This window comes from Salvelinus namaycush, chromosome 8, assembly GCF_016432855.1.
Source record: "Salvelinus namaycush isolate Seneca chromosome 8, SaNama_1.0, whole genome shotgun sequence".
NCBI lineage: Eukaryota > Metazoa > Chordata > Actinopteri > Salmoniformes > Salmonidae > Salvelinus > Salvelinus namaycush.
In genome coordinates, this window is record NC_052314.1 from 9,311,752 (window position 1) to 9,327,593 (window position 15,842).

Below are 15,842 nucleotides of genomic sequence, written 5' to 3' on the forward strand. Positions count from 1 at the left end.
AGGTCTCCCAATGTTACCCCCTCCTATTCCCACACTGATGTTTTGGAAGGGCCTGCCACTCCTCACACAAAGGGCCGCACCACACCACTAGACCTGCTGCACAATGCCGGCGCCGAAGAGCAAAACCAAACGTGCAGCTCACAGCCCCACCAAACACTACGTCTGAGAGACTGAAGAGATGTAGACAATGACTTTGAGAGGAAGGTGTAAAAAAAGATCTGCTCGCTACAGGGCTAACTCTGGAAAGACTGTTGTGACACAAAGAAACATACTGTTGATGTACTTAAATGACAAATTATTGCACTGTAGTTCATGTTTACTGTAAAATGACAAGTTTAGGCGTTAGGATATTGACTGTAGTGAAATATTGTCTGTAGTCTATTAAAATGTTTGCTGAAAGGACTCAGCATTGTTAAGAGGGGAGTGTAGTGCTCGCCACCCAGTCAAGTATGCTGAAGTGTTGAGTCATTTGCATAAGGCAGCTATAAAAGCTTGTTGTGGGATGGAGTGCAGGTCTGTTCACTAATGTTATGTTCCCACGGTTGCCTATTGTAAATTGGCTGGTATCTCACTGCATGGATGATGGATCTCCCCGTTTTGTGCCAGTGATGACTAGCGCACACTCTGTATGAGACAGTTTTAGTGCTATGTATTATTTACTTTAGAAGCTGATCATCAGTAAACTACCTGAACGAATATCCTTGTTGTGGAATCAATTTGTACGCGCGAACATCACAATATGATTTAAGACGGCTTTTCATCTATCCAGATATTTGTAAGCAGGGACATGATCAGTATGGACACCATCCAAAGAACATATGCTTAAATCAGTTATTTTGAATGCATTCTCAAACTTATTTTGACCTAAATTCAATAATTATTTCAGGTTAATAAAGTTTTTCCGTAATAAAAAGGCAGACTGTAGTTCAGAGCTTGGTCATCAAGAGGGCAGGACAAAGCCTATTTCCCCCTCAGGAAACTAAAAAGATTTGGTATGGGTCCTCAGATCCTCAAAAGGTTCTACAGCTGCAACATCAAAAGCATCCTGACTGGTTGCATCACTGCCTGGTACGGCAACTGCTCGGCCTCCGACCGCAAGGCACTACAGAGGGTAGTGCGTACGGCCCAGTACATCACTGGGGCTAAGCTGCCTGCCATCCAGGACCTCTACAACAGGGGGTGTGAGAGGAAGGCCCAAAAATTGTCAAAGACCCCAGCCACCCCAGTCATAGAATGTTCTCTCTACTACCGCATGGCAAGGGGTACCGGAGCAACTAGTCTAGGACAAAAAGGCTTCTCAACCACTTTTACCTCCAAGCCATAAGACTCCTGAACAGGTAATTAAATGGCTACCCAGACTATTTGCATTGTGTCCCACCACCCCCCCACCCCTCTTTTATGCTGCTGCTCTCAGTTAATCATCTATGCATAGTCACTTTAACTATACATTCATGTACATATTACCTCAATTAGCCCGAATAACCGGTGCCCCCGCACATTGGCTACCTGGACTAACTGCACTGTGTCCCGGCCACCCCCCTACTGCAACCCCTCTTTTACGCTGCTGCTAGTCTCTGTTTATCTTATATGCATAGTCACATAATATGTACATGTAGGTACAGTTTACCTTAATTAGCCCGACTCACCGGTGCCTGTATATAGCCTCGCTACTGTATATAGCCTCGCTGCTGTTATTTTCACTGTCTTTTTACTGTTGTTTTTATTTATTTACTTATCTATTGTTCATCTAATACCTATTTTTTTACTTAAAAATTGCACTGTTGGTTAGGGCCTGTCAGTAAGCATTTCACTGTAAGGTTGTATTCGACGCACGTGACAAATACACTTTGATTTGATTTGGTCAACCGTGGGGGAAATAGCATACATAACAGTATCATGCAAGTGCAGATTACAATAGTTTTACAGACAAGTCAATGTAAACAGTACAGGACCCAGAACTGACACCTGCGGGACACCTGTCGTTATGTCCAGAAAACCATATTGAACACCAGTAGTTCAGTCACGTAAACATGCAGTCTGTAATGGTGTGGTATAGGCTACTATTTTTACTGTAGAATGTGTGATGCTCTATGTAATTTGCAGTGCAGAGATTACCACAGAACACATCTAAGGGCTAGATGTAGTACATTGGAAAGGACCACTTCTACGCCCTCCCCCTTGAGGCTCATGGGAAATTATGTAAATCACGTTTTTGTATTGAACATTCTACCCGATGCTTCCTGTGTGTCATCTTTGAGTGGTAGTCTAAGCTTAACCAAAATTGTGTGCGTGGGTAATAAGGAATCAAACCGGACCATTCCAAGACCTGAAATTTTACCTTCACCAGTCAACTTCAGCAGTAAGGCTAAGCCAGATCATGCTGGGCTGAAGCGGCAACAAGCATAGCCAGTCATTCCCTACTTGGTTGCACAGCTTGTGATTTCACCCAGTCATACCATTGGTTGAGCCAAATAGTTCCCCTTTTCACCTACTGTGAATTCCCGTAAGAACCCTGCTCTCCTTTTCACATTGGATCAGAGAGTTGAGGTACTTCATTTTAGACCTGGGAACGAGATGGAGTCCGTGCCAGGCACACCTGTGAGCTCTGGAACTCCAGCTCCTGTTTGTGGACTCTGCAAACAACGTGTCCTTGATGAAAATACCTGTCTATTTGTGGAAAAATCTCAAATAGTTTACCTATTTGCTTGTGGTTTTGCCTACACCTAGCGACCTGTTTAAATTATACTCTATGAGCAAAAAATATTCAATAAATATTCAACAAAATTAAAAGGGCCAATTTATATAATGAATATGAATTCGGAGAACAGAAATGAGAAATTACTTTATCAATTGGAACCATAATCAAGTGGAAGGGGGAAAAATTAAGGAACTGCATTAAAGATCAAAATTGTGATAAATAAAAATATACACCAGTTTCATTTAAATACCCCAAAATTGACAGCTGTGCCATATAGATTTCAAAATAGTTGGGAAGATATTTTCGATGTACCGATTCCATGGCACATTGTTTATTTATTGATACGCAATTTACCATTCCTTCTGAAAGAGGAGTAGGAGGCCCCGGTGCACAACTGAGGAAGAGAACAAGTACATTAGTGTCTTGTTTGAGAAACAGACAAGCCCTCAACTGGCAGCTTCATTAAATAGTACCTGCAAAACACCAGTCTGAACATAAACAGTGAGGAGGCGACTCCGGGATGCTGGCCTTCTAGGCAGAGTTGCAAAGAAAAAGCCATATCTCCGACTGGCCAATAAAAAGAAAAGATTAAGATGGGCAAAAAAACACAGACACTAGACAGTGGGACTCTGTCTAGAAGGCCAGCCTCCCGGAGTCGCCTCTTCACTGTTGATGTTGAGACTGGTGTTTTGCGGGTAGACATAATATTCTATAATATTATAGAAACACCATAATATTAATTAAGCTACATTTCTTAAAATCAATCCCATATACTATGTTCTTACAGAAAAGCTTTTAAATTCTCTCATCCAGCCAATATTAAAAACAGTCAAATGATTCTCATAGATGCCCTCTGGTGGACAAACTAGTACTAACTAGCGTTAACTTCTCTGCGCTACGGATCCCTTTTACGGGATCACTTTCCTAGACAACCGCTAGAATTGCAGGGCGCCAAATGCATAAATATTACTAAAAATATTTATAATCATGCAATCACAAGTGAAATATACCAAAACACAGCTTAACTTGTTGTTAATCCACCTATCGTGTCAGATTCTGAAGATATATTTTACAGCGAAAGAAATCCAAGCTTTTGTGAGTGTAGCTTACAATACTACACCAGCTAGCCTTATATTAGCTTGGTTAGCTTGGTCACGAAAGTCAGAAAAGCAATCAAATTAATCGCTTACCTTTGATAATCTTCGGATGTTTCCACTCACGAGACTCCCAGTTACACAACAAATGTTATTTTTGTTCGATAAATATTACTTTTATCACAAAAAAACGCGATTTGGGTTGCGCATTATGTTGAGAGAACCAAAGCCGTGTTTCTGTTCGACAAATTAAAAAAAGTATCCGTAATGGTCGTAGAAACATGTCAAATGTTTTTATAATCAATCCTCAGGTTGTTTTTAACAAACATAATCGATCATTTTTCACCCGGACCATAACCTATTCATTAAGAGACAAAAGGAAAATGGGGTGCCCCTCTCTCTCGCGCGCAGGAAATATTCAGAGGACACCTGACTACTTTTGAAGAAACTTGCTCATTTTTCAAAATAAAAGCCTGAAACTATATCTAAAGCCTGGTCACAGCCTGAGGAAGCCATTGGAAAAGGAATCTGGTTGATACCCCTTTAAATGGAGGATAGACGGACCAGGAAAAACAGATACAAAAAAAAAAGAGATCACTTCTGGGTTACATTTTCTCAGGTTTTTGTTTGCAGAATAAGTATTGTTATACTCACAGACAATACTTTGACAGTTTTGGAAACTTTGGAGTGTTTTCTATCCTAATCTGTAAATTATATGCATATTCTACGATCTGGGCTAGAGAAAATGTCAGTTTACGTTGGGCACGTTATTTAAAAATAAAAAATAAAATCTGACCCCTAGCGCTAAGAGGTTAATGGCAACAATGGCTGACACTTAAATAACATGCCATAGAATTCTGCGGCAGCCCGCAAGCTGTGCTGCAGTACGACGCAACTTTTACAGGAAGAACCACTGTACCGTAACCTACGAGTAGCAAAATAGAACTCTATTGATTGAACATATGTATTTCAATATGATTGAAATAGGCCTATAGCCTAACATTTATATTCGAATGCAGTCATCTCGGTTTTCATTTGACTCAACTTTATATGCGTTGCTTGTTCGTATCAGTTGCAAAGACATTGGCAAGTTATCTGCAGTCAACTTTGTTCTAAAGTTATTGGAGGTCACAGATATGGATGAACCCTGTGATTGATTCTATGTTTAGTGGAGATCTTCTGTGTATAAAGTGACGCAGGAGGGGGGAAAAAGCATTAGCGAAGCACTTAGCTGGTCTGAGGAAGGCATTAGACCACAAGCATTGTCAAGTGCAATGTAAGAACAAGTGTATCTTTAAATCTATGTAAAACATGTATCTTTCATCAAAGTTTATGATGAGTATTTATGTTATTTGGCGTGGCTCTCTGCAATTTCTCTGGATATTTTGGAGGCATTTCTGAACATAGCGCCAATGTAAACTGAGGTTTTTGGATATAAATATGAACTTAATCGAACAAAACATATATGTATTGTGTAACATGAAGTCCTATGAGTGTCATCTGATGAAGATCATCAAAGGTTAGTGATTCATTTTATCTCTATTTCTGCTTTTTGTGACTCCTGTCTTTGGCTCAAAAAATAGCTGTGTTTTTCTGTGATTTTGCGGTGACCTAACATAATCGTTTGTGGTGCTTTCACTGAAAAGCCTATTTGAAATCGGACACTTTGGTGGGGTTAACAACAAGATTACCTTTAAAATGGTATAAGATACATGTATGTTTGAGGATTTTTAATTATGAGATTTCTGTTGTTTGAATTTGGCGCCCTGCACTTTCACTGGCTGTTGTCATATCATCCCGTTAACGGGATTGCAGCCATAAGAAGTTTAAGAACTATGTTTTTGTGAAACAGCTCAGAGTTTTAATGATGCACCTATGAAGGTTCTAACGATGAACTTCACCTTCAGATGCTTTTGGAAAACCGGGCCTGACTCTCTCAATCATCTAAAAACTGTCCTCTCCTTGTCTCCCGTCAACTGCACTAAAACAACTTGACAGGTGAAAATAATATGGTGGATGCTTATTATTAGGATAGCTTACTTCTGGTCAGTTTTTCCAGACTATTGCAGATGAAGGATGTTGTGGAAAATATTGAATCAAATACTTCTCAGATACCGGAGCTTGTGAATTCAAATAGACTTTATTACAGAGAGTAACAAAGCCGAGCAATTCCATGGAAGAACCAACTCTTCATTCTTAGTAGTTGGCTTTTATACAGTCTTATCCTTGCATAACGTCATCACTTCATGAATCTTGTTGTCTTACTTAGTTTCCATTCTCTTATTGGCTCAGACATTGGGGCATAGATTCTATTGGTGGCGTGACATGCATACTCCTACTGGTGCCTATCACTGATTAGCTAATGTTCCTGTCCAAAGGTCTTCACAAGTTCAGGCCGATGTTGTCTATGTATGATTAACCCATGTGCGTGTCCAGTAGCCTTCACAAGATCAGATATGGGCCAGACCAGTCATGTCTTTTTGGTTTACCTTGCCTAATCCACACAGATTCTACTTACGTTCTGTTTTTTACATGTCCAATGGTCAATTCGATGTTGATCCAGCTTTGTACACTCACATGGGCTTCAGCCTTCATTCTGCTTACACATGTCTAATATTTAACCTCTCTTGGGTACGTGAGACATTTAATTATTTAATCCTATGAAAAATTCCCCGTTTTAGGTCAGGATCACCACTTTATTTTAAGAATGTGAAATGTCAGAATAATAGTAGAGAATGATTTATTTCAGCTTTTATTTATTTCATCACAGTCCCAATGGGTCAGAAGTTTACATACAATCAATTAGTATTTGGTAGAAATGCCTTTAAATGGATTAACTTGGGTCAAACGTTTCGGGTAGCCTTCCACAATAAGTTGCTCCTGACAGAGCTGGTGTAACTGAGTCAGGTTTTTAGGCCTCCTTGCTCGCAAGTGCTTTTTCAGTTCTGCCCACAAATTTCTATAGGATTGAGGTCAGGGCTTTGTGATGACCGGTCCAATACCTTCACTTTGTTGTCCTTAAACTTATATCGATTATTCTTTCTACTTCAAAGAGAACAGTATAGTTACTGAGAATCACCAGATGACTGGAAAATCCTCCCACAAGGAGAGGAGAGGCAAGGCGAGGACCACAGATTTTAGACAATTAAAAACGGGTCCCTGGGTGTATTTAGTGATGGCGAAACAAAGCTTCTTGAGCATTGATGCTTTCCAGCCAATTATGTCAAATAGGTTCATTACTCAAGGTTTTGATTAACACAGTGTACACTAGTGGCACCTGCTGGTCAAAATAATTTAGAGTAGCCAAATTATTATAGATGTCCCAGAGTAGCCTTTTTGTCTTATACCAAACCAATCAGGTGGTTGTTCGACGGAAATAATCTTCAGACGTCATTGATTGCGTAATTCTGATAGAATGAAACAGGTATCGGAACACTGCTTCGAAAGTAAACTGCTTAGTGATTTTTATGCATGCCTCAGCGCTCCGGTATCAAACGTAACATCACTAGGTGTACTCACTAGGAACCAAACAGAACAAAATGGGACCTACCTGGGGTATATTCACTAGAACCCAGACGGAAGCAAAAATAACAAAACAGGGAGGAACATACCTGAATTTGCTCAATAGAAACACATATTTTCGTTGCAAAAAGTTTTCCGTTGCGAAACGTTCTGCAACTGTTTGCTACGGTGTCTGACTAATGAATACACCCCTGAATTTGTCCTATAGAAACTCTTGTCTTCCATTTGAAGTAAACAGTTTGTTGCAAAACGTTTGGCTATAGTGCAAAACATTTGTGTTGCAAAAGGTTTTGCTATAGTGCAAAACATTTTGCTACGGCATACAACTAACGAATACCACCGAGAGACACATCTCATACTCCTCACTAACGTTAAATGACTAGATAGGAAAAAGTAACATAGCAGCAACTCTGTCCAGGGGTTTAATCATTACTGCAAATGGAAAGTTTCTATTGGACAAATTCAGGTACAGTAGGTTCCTCCATGTTTCATTCCGTTTGCTTCCGTTTGGTTCCTAGTGAACAAACCCCAGCCTTTTAGAGTAGGCTTCCCCCATTTTTCACCATCCATGTCCATCTAGTACTGTCAGATCAGTGCTTAGTTAATGTCTAATTTATGACATTCTTCATTTGAATCTAAGTGCCATGCTATATTGTCTTATGTCTCTCTTTGTGTAGTGTTGTCTCTCTTGTTGTGATGTGTTTTTTGTCTTATCGTTTTATTTTATCATTTTTTATCCCAGCCCCCGTCCCCGCAGGAGGCTTTTTGCCTTTTGGTAGGCCGTCATTGTAAATAAGAGATTCAGTATGTGCTAATCATTTCAGCCACCTCAAATTATAGTGACCTCCGAAAGTATTGCGACAGTGACACATATTTGGTTTGTTTTGATTCTGTACTCTAGCAATTTGTATTTGAAATGGTACAACGGCCGAGGTTTGAGTGCAGACTGTCAGCTTTAATTTGAGGGTATTTTCATCCACATCGGATGACCCGTTTAGAAATAACAGCACTTTCTGCACATCGTCCCCCCATTTTAGGAGACCAAAAGAATTGGGACAAATTCACTTATATTTGTATTAAAGTAGTCAAAAGTTTAGTATTTGGTCCCATATTCTTAGCATGCAATAAAGTTTGTGACTCTACAAACTTGTTGGTTGTATTTGCTGTTTGTTTTGGTTGTGTTTCAGATTATTTTGTGTCCATAAATAATGTATTTTGGAGTCACTTTTATTGTAAATAAGAATAGAGTATGTTTCTAAACACTTCTACATTAATGCTATTGCTACCATGATTATGGATAGTCCTGAATGAATCGTGAATAATGCTAAGTGAGAAAATTACAGAACGAGATCCTGAGGCCCATTGTACTGCCATTCTGACGCCATCATCTCGTGTTTCAGCATGATAATGCACAGCCCCATGTTGCAAGGATCTACTGTATACACAATTGCTGGAAGCTGAAAATGTCCCAGTTCTTCCATGGTCTGCATACCCACCAGACATGTTACCCATTGAGCATGTTTGGGATGTTCTGGATCGGCGAGTACGACACCGCGTTCCAGTTCCCGCCAATATCCGTCAAGTTTGCACAGCCATTGAAAAGGAGTAGGACAATATTCCACAGGCTACAATCAACAGCCTGATCAACTTTATGCGAATGGGATGTGTTATGAGGCAAATGGTGTTCACATCAGATACTGACTGGTTTTCTGATCCACTCCCCTACTTTATTTGTATTTTTATGTATCTGTGACCAACTGATGCATATCTGTATTCCCAGTCATGTGAAATCCCTAGATTAGGACCTAATTCATTAATTTAAATTGACTGATTTCCTTATATGAACTGTAACTCATTAAAATCTTTGAAATTGTTGCATATTGTGTTTATTTTTGTTCAGTGTACAATAGCAATGACTCAAATGACAAAATACAAGATTGACCATTAATTACTATTGGGCACAAAATAATCTGAAACACAACCAACAAGTTTGTAGAGTCAGAAGCTTGATGTAATCATTGCGTGCTAGGAATATGGGACAAAATACTAAACTTTTGACTACTTTAATACACATAAGTGAAATTATCCCAATTCTTTTGGTCACCTGAAATGGGGAGACTATGTACAAAAAGTGATGTAATTTCTAATTTGTTCACCCGATATGGATGAAAATATCCCAAAATTAAAGCTGACAGTCTCCACTTTAACCTCATAGGCATTGTATTATTTAAAAATGCGGGATTACAGAGCCAAAACAACAACAACATGTGTAACTGTCCCAATACTAGTGGAGCTCACTGTATATCTGATTATATGGCACCCTAATAAGTGATGATATTTCAACGGAGGCAGATTTTTAATCATGTGTTTTTATAATAGACTTATCTTTCCTCAAATCTCTCTTGCTAGAACTTTTCACGTCTATCCTTTGAACGGAATTCATTTTAAACTTTGTTTTCCCTCCCCCGTGGTTTCCAAAGTAATTGTCTAACTTTCAGCAGCAAAATTAACTTCTGCGGCCTCACAGGTCGAGGTTCTTAAAGGTCAGTGCTTGGGAATTTCTGTGTGTAGGCTAGGTCTTCATTCCAACTTCCACTACCTTCAATTTATGATGATTAATAGGTGAATCCTTACTTCAGATGTGCATGGAGAGCTTAAATGTACAGGGTTCTCACAAATCAAGATTCTTACCTTAGTGGAGGTTGGAACAAGAATCTGCATGCATAGGGGCTCCACAGGGCCAGTTTAAAAAGCTACCAAGGTAATAACATTGCATTAAGGCTATTCCAGTTATATGGCACATATTTAAGGAGAAGATAAGGACATGAGAGTAGACTGCAGCCATGTTATGAAGCCATCCTTGTATGACTATTGTCTTTTAAAAGGGCCAAAATCAGGCAGACATCTCCAACCTTATCACAAAGCATTGGATAAAGGCTTATGGTAAGGTATAATTCATTCTCACAGACCTTTGGTCCATTTACTTTATCCATCATCAAATAAAGCTACTGTAATAATGGGATTTCACAGTCATTATCTGGTCCAGACATGCCGAAGGGTACTGCTAAGACTTACTGAGTCATTGTTTTCTGGCTGATTCAGCACAGTGGATTTCTTTGATTCCTAAAGGGATTGCCATCCTGCAGCAGCAGCATTTTCTTATTCAGTGAACCGATTGGTCTAATAACAATAAAAGTGGAACATAATAATGTTTTGATTATAAAGATCTGATTAGATTGTTATTTATTTCATTTATATTCTTTACCACTTTTATTTGTCCTTTTTTTATTCACCACTCACATTCCATTAAATGAAACCAGTTAATATTTAGCACCAGTAATTACAAGTGTCAGCTTCATTCAACTTGGTGATTAAATGTGATTGGTAGGGGTGTGGTGCTGTTGAGAATATACTTTCATGTGCCTATTTTAATATTTTTCTGGGTTGGAATTTATGACTCAGGCTGACACATGGCTATAGGTGAAAGCATGCATGCCCACGCTTCCAAGTACACACACAGACCCATCCCTTCACTGGTTTATTGAATTTTGGTTGAGACTAAGGGTGTACTTTTAATAGCATAACAGTGTGCTGGTGATTCTTTTTCAAATATCTCTAACATATTATTTCTGCTTTGTGGAATTGAACCCCGCTATAGATTGAACAGACTACTGACTCTCATTATAGTGCCTGTTAATGGCCTTTTAATGCTGCATGCTTTTGCTGGCCTCCCTTGGCTATGGGTCGGGGGCTTTGATTCTTTGACACAGGTGTTTGGAAAGGGCAGTCAGTATCCCTTGTTTGGCTTAGGGACAGATGGCCAGGCTTTAAGTCTGAGGCAGACCATCCACCCCATCGTTAGCCCCTTGCCCTGGCCAACAGGAAATGCTCCCTGGGTGGAGAGGAAACAGGCCCTGGGCAGATGGAAGGCTCGTGTACAGATAGACGTAGGATCTTAATTTGATCACCCTGTTGCAGGAGAACTTTCCTGCAATGCAGGACATTTAAAACTTGTAGTGTATTTGAGGTTTAAAAGGCTTCAGAAATGTGTAATTTCCTATTTTAAATGTCTTATTTGATTTACCCTCATGAAAAATGTATCAACCCTTACAGATATCTCCATTAATTATAATCCATATAACAATTCACATTTCCTGTTGCAGCAGGATTATTTTCCTGCTGTATCAAACTGGCTCAAATTAAGATCCTACATCTGTAAGGCTTTGATGGTGCAGCCTGACTTAGCCTAGCCTAGTCCCCTTACTTTACAGCCTCTGAGGCATTCAGGCACTCATGACAACATTCATTGCCGTGGAAGCTTGGATTTGGTGTTTTAATTATCTGCTCTTCTCCTCAGCTGGCATTGTAATCCTTCTCAGCCTCCTCCTTCCTTCCACAGTTTTGGTCACAGCACACTCGAGTGCAACACAACACAGAACATTTACATCTGTGGGGAAAATAGGGATGAAAAAAAAGAGAAAAATAAATGGTGTTTGTGTTCCTTCGCTGTCAGGGAGTGTGAAAGAAGTTATGAAGTTGTTTGTACCGCATGAAGCGTGCTGTTGTTATTTCCTTCTTGGTAATTAAGCTCCAGACTCGTGTCATAGGCTTGATGTGTGAGTGTCACAGAGACGGTGCTACTGTTTGTTGAATGTGCTAATTAGCTTCCTTTTTCTTTTTTTAAATAATTATTTATTACAAATAACACAAGGAAGGGGTAACATTAAAGTATTAGAACATGAAGGACAAACACTACAGCATCAAGACACTTTCAAACATGTATCAGTCTTTCCTCAACAGAGCCATTCTTATGTGTGAGGGTGCGTGTGCATGATAGTGATATAAAATGTCATAGTTTCCTTTTTCGTGATCACAATCTTGTGAAACCTGAACCCTCCAAGATCCCCCCACAGTTCCCCAATAGCTGTCCCTCAACCATTCGAGACCTCTCCCACAGTCCCCCCCAGAATAATAAAAAAATAAAATACAATTAACCTGAGACGGTAGCGTCTCACCTCGTCAACAGCCAGTGAAACTGCAGGGCGCAAAATTCAAAACAACAGAAATCCCATAATTACAATTCCTCAAACATACATGTATTTTACACTATTTTAAAGATACACTTGTTGTAAAGCCAGCCACAGTGTCCGATTTCAAAAAGGCTTTACGAGCAAACCAAACGATTTTGTTAGGTCAGAGCCAAGTCACAGAAAAACAGCCATTTTTCCAGCCAAAGAGAGGAGTCACAAAAAGCAGAAATATAGATAAAATTAATCACTAACCTTTGATGATCTTCATCAGATGACACTCATAGGACTTCGTGTTACACAATACATGTATGTTTTCTTCGGTAAAGTTCATATTTATATCCAAAAATCTCAGTTTACATTGGCGCGTTATGTTCAGTAGTTCCAAAACATCCAGTGATTTTGCAGAGAGCCACATCAATTTACAGAAAAAGTCATCATAAATGTTGATGAAAATACAAGTGTTATACATGGAATTTTAGATCCACTTCTCCTTAAAACTTCTTTGGGGTACCCCCCCTTCTCAATTTCCGCCTAAAGACATACCCTAATCTAACTGCCTGTAGCTCAGGCCCAGAAGCAAGGATATGCATATTCTTGGTATCATTCGAAAGGAAACACTCTGAATTTTGTGGAAATGTGAATTGAATGTAGGAGAATATAACACAATAGATCTGGTAGAAGAAAATACAAGGAAATAAACATACGTTTTCTGTTTTTTATTGTTGCTGCATCATCTTTCAAATGACCAAGAACAGCCAAACATACAGATAGGATGCTGTGGATGATTTGAATGAAGAACATAAGATGGCAACAATAGCTGAGCAAAGTTTTAGACAGATAACTTCAAAGGTGAGCGAGCTACATGACATTGAGCATGAAGTCACCCAGGTGTCCCACACAAATGTACGCAAATGTACCCAAGTGGCCGAATTGGTAGAGTGATACATTTTGAAGGAAATAACTATATACAAAATACATAAATGCTATTCTAATACACCCCCAACCAAAAAAAAATATATATATAAAAAATATAAAAAATAATAATAATAAACAAACAAATAACAAGGGTAACTATTTTCACATTTTCTATTTACAATATTGTGAAGACCCTCAGTCCTCTACACAATATTGTGCTGCTGGTGCCATGGCCCATAGCAGTCTCTTTCTGCTGTAAAGCAGAGGCTTACTGAACAGGTGGTGGAGGTGATGGGGAATTTCCTGTGACAAAGGGCACAACGACATCTCCCTACTGTGCCCTTTTTGCCCTGAGGCACATTCATGCCTGCAGAGATGAATCTGGGCAGGTGAATACCACTGGTTGGAGCAGAAGGGACAGAAGGTGCTGCAGTGGACTTGCTGTAGCTAGCAAGCTCCTGGATGAGCAGCTCCCTGAAGGCTAGCTGTGAGATGGGGGGCTGTCCACAGCTCTTGGCCATTTCCTTCTGGAGGATTAAGGAATTCACCACATTAATGTCAATGAAATGATAGAAAAATGTATTGTACCATGTCATGGTCTTGTGGAGAACATTGTAGTATCCTATCAGCAGCTGGAATGGGAAAAAGCAAACCATGCAATAATCTGAGTACGGCGCTCAGACGACAAATCAACCCAAAGAGATATCCGCCATGTTGGAGTCAACAGAAGTCAGAAATTGCATTATAAATATGCACTTACCTTTGATGATCTTCATCAGAATGCACTCCCAGGAATCCCAGTTCCACAATAAATGTTTGTTTTGTTCGATAATGTCCATCATTTATATCCAAAATCCTCCTTGTTGTTCGCGCATTCAGTACACAATCTAAACTCACGACGCGCGGGCAGGTCCAGGCAGAAGTTCAGACGAAAAGTCATATTACAGTCCGTAGAAACATTTCAAACGAAGTATAGAATCAATCTTTAGGATGTTTTTAACATAAATATTCAATAATGTTCCAACAGGAGAATTCCTTTGTCTTCAAAAATGCGATGGCACTCAAGCAAACTCTCACATGAACGCGCATGGTCAGCGCATGGTCAGCACATGGTCAGCTCATGGCAGACCTTACTCAATCCCCTCTCATTTGCCCCCACTTGACAGTAGAAGCATTATACAAGGTTCTAAAGACTGTTGACATCTAGTGGAAGCCTTAGGGAGTGCAACATGACCCAATTTCCACTCTATCTTGGATAAGCAAAGAGTTGAAAAACTAAAAACCTCAGATATACCACTTCCTGGTTGGATTTTTTCTCAGGTTTTTGCCTGCCATATAAGTTCTGTTATACTCACAGACATCATTCAAACAGTTTTAGAAACTGCAGTGTATTCTATCCAAATCTACTAATAATATGCATATCCTAGCATCTGGGCCTGAGTAGCAGGCAGTTTACTCTGGGCACGCTTTTCATCCGGACGTGAAAATACTGCCCCCTACCCCAAAGAAGTTAATTCCATTCCCCACCCCCAAGAACCCCCCCCCCCAATGCACCAACAACCACGAGAATGAACTAAAGAGAAAAAAGGAAAAGACAGAAGAAAACAGCAAACAACAATGCAAAAAAAAAAAAGTTAAACAAAGGACATCAAGGACAACTGAAATCATAACAGCAATCCCTACTTTATATGTTTGTGTGCATGTCTGGCACTATTACACGTATGTGTGTGTTCTTGTATGTGTTTATTTGAATGAGAGTGTGTGTATATGCATGTGTACAAACACCTGCACGCTATCAGCCTCAGGCAAACCGGCATTAGTTGTAAAAACACTGCCACTTAGTGTCATTCAAATGTACTTTATTATGTTTTATTTAGTATTTTTTTCCTTTATCTTTTGACCATCATTCTCTAACTCACACAGCAACTCCACTCCCACTTGTCTCCAATTCCACATACCAACCCTCAGCTTCCCTCAGCCCATCCCATCTATCTCTGCTGGCCACCCACTTCGTGTTTTGGCAATACCAAAATAAATGGTCTATTGATTATGTATCCTCACAACAAAATCTGCAGGGCTTCGATGATTTTATGTCCCAATTATTCAACATGTTGTTGGTGGCAAGAATTCTATATAATAATTTTAGCTGAAAAGCACGAAGTCTTGAATCTTGTGTTGTTTTATATGTCAACTCATACACCCTGTACCATGGAATCGGTACATCAAAAACCTCTTCCCAACTATTTTGCAATCTGTATGGCACAGTTGTCAACATCCTGGTCCTCAAATGAAACTGGTATACTTTCCTATTTATGCTATTTTTATTCCTCCGCCAGTTTTGATCCTTTATATTGGGCAGACAGACCAGTTCCCTACCTCCTCCCACTGCCACTCGCCTCCTCCATTTTTGGGGCAATGCTGTAATCAATTGGTTGTACTCTTGGATTGAGCAGACCTCCATGAACTCCATGAAGGACATAACTCTACCATTACAATTTACAATATCATTTAAGAACAAAATACCCTTTTCAAACAACTTTCCCATAAATACAGGTATTTTATCAACCAGCACATTTGAGTTCA